Genomic DNA, 2,500 nt, shown 5'->3' with positions numbered 1-2,500 from the left:
CAGCTGCGCCAAAAAGAACCACACGAGGGCGGCCTGGGGTTGAAATCCCCCGCCACATAGGAACGAATGCCGGGCGTTCGAGTTGCCCAGGCAGGGGGTTATCCTCCACTAGCAAACCTCCATGAGCAGCGGAGCCCGTCAGCTGCGCCAAAAAGAACCACACGAGGGCGACCTGGGGTTGAAATCCCCCGCCACATAGGAACGAATGCCGGGCAACCAGGGGTCGAAATCCCCCATTGAAATGAATGGCGGGCAACCAGGGGTCGAAGTCCCCCATTGAAATGAATGGCGGGCAACCAGGGGTCGAAGTCCCCCATTGAAATGAATGGCGGGTTACCAGGGGTCGAAATCCCCCATTGAAATGAATGGCGGGCGACCAGGGGTCGAAATCCCCCATTGAAATGAATGGCGGGCAACCAGGGGTCGAAGTCCCCCATTGAAATGAATGGCGGGCAACCAGGGGTCGAAGTCCCCCATTGAAATGAATGGCGGGCTACCAGGGGTCGAAATCCCCCATTGAAATGAATGGCGGGCGACCAGGGGTCGAAATCCCCCATTGAAATGAATGGCGGGCAACCAGGGGTCGAAGTCCCCCATTGAAATGAATGGCGGGCAACCAGGGGTCGAAGTCCCCCATTGAAATGAATGGCGGGCTACCAGGGGTCCAAGTCCCCCATTGAAATGAATGGCGGGCTACCAGGGGTCGAAGTCCCCCATTGAAATGAATGGCGGGCTACCAGGGGTCGAAATCCCCCATTGAAATGAATGGCGGGCGACCAGGGGTCGAAATCCCCCATTGAAATGAATGGCGGGCGACCAGGGGTCGAAATCCCCCATTGAAATGAATGGCGGGCAACCAGGGGTCGAAGTCCCCCATTGAAATGAATGGCGGGCTACCAGGGGTCGAAATCCCCCATTGAAATGAATGGCGGGCGACCAGGGGTCGAAATCCCCCATTGAAATGAATGGCGGGCTACCAGGGGTCCAAGTCCCCCATTGAAATGAATGGCGGGCTACCAGGGGTCGAAGTCCCCCATTGAAATGAATGGCGGGCTACCAGGGGTCGAAATCCCCCATTGAAATGAATGGCGGGCGACCAGGGGTCGAAATCCCCCATTGAAATGAATGGCGGGCAACCAGGGGTCGAAAGTCCCCATTGAAATGAATGGCGGGCGACCAGGGGTCGAAATTCCCCATTGAAATGAATGGCGGGCAACCAGGGGTCGAAATTCCCCATTGAAATGAATGGGCCCATTCATTTTCAATGGCCGGGCTACCAGGGGCGCAGTACCACCTGTCGTCATTAGGGGCGCTGTAGATAGGGGACCGAGTCCCCCCATTCGAGAGGTTTGCACCCAAACCTCAAAATGGTTGGTGTACAATTATAGGAGAGACCTTTTTAAGACGTGGGAGCTCCAGGGCAAATCAAGGGAGGCTCGACCAACCCATATCCGCTTTAGATGCACTTTAGGTCGGACTCCCTTGCCAGATGGTCCCCTCCTCAGCCTGGTTCTCGAATTTTTTCTAAGTCAGCCCAACTTGGAAATATTTTCAGAGTGCCACTTTCAAGGGAGTTTCGCCCAACCCCTATCCGCCTAAGAGGCACTTCAGGTCGGCCTGACTGGCCACATTTTCCCCCTCCTCATCCTGGTTCTCGAATTTTTTCTAAGTCAGCCAAACTTGGAAATTTTTTCAGAGTGCCACTTTCAAGGGAGTTTCGCCCAACCCCTATCCGCCTAAGAGGCACTTCGGGTCGGCCTGACTGGCCACATTTTCCCCCTCCTCATCCTGGTTCTCGAATTTTTTCTAAGTCAGCCAAACTTGGAAATTTTTTCAGAGTGCCACTTTCAAGGGAGTTTCGCCCAACCCCTATCCGCCTAAGAGGCACTTCAGGTCGGCCTGACTGGCCACATTTTCCCCCTCCTCATCCTGGTTCTCGAATTTTTTCTAAGTCAGCCAAACTTGGAAATTTTTTCAGAGTGCCACTTTCAAGGGAGTTTCGCCCAACCCCTATCCGCCTAAGAGGCACTTCGGGTCGGCCTGACTGGCCACATTTTCCCCCTCCTCATCCTGGTTCTCGAATTTTTTCTAAGTCAGCCAAACTTGGAAATTTTTTCAGAGTGCCACTTTCAAGGGAGTTTCGCCCAACCCCTATCCGCCTAAGAGGCACTTCGGGTCGGCCTGACTGGCCACATTTTCCCCCTCCTCATCCTGGTTCTCGAATTTTTTCTAAGTCAGCCAAACTTGGAAATTTTTTCAGAGTGCCACTTTCAAGGGAGTTTCGCCCAACCCCTATCCGCCTAAGAGGCACTTCGGGTCGGCCTGACTGGCCACATTTTCCCCCTCCTCATCCTGGTTCTCGAATTTTTTCTAAGTCAGCCAAACTTGGAAATTTTTTCAGAGTGCCACTTTCAAGGGAGTTTCGCCCAACCCCTATCCGCCTAAGAGGCACTTCGGGTCGGCCTGACTGGCCACATTTTCCCCCTCCTCATCCTGGTTC

The sequence above is a fragment of the Leptonotus elevatus genome, unplaced genomic scaffold, assembly GCF_054856555.1.
Source record: "Leptonotus elevatus isolate MCC_2025b unplaced genomic scaffold, RoL_Lele_1.0 HiC_scaffold_96, whole genome shotgun sequence".
Taxonomy (NCBI): domain Eukaryota; kingdom Metazoa; phylum Chordata; class Actinopteri; order Syngnathiformes; family Syngnathidae; genus Leptonotus; species Leptonotus elevatus.
The sequence above is the reverse complement of the archived record's forward strand: the minus strand, read 5'-3'. Positions refer to the sequence as shown.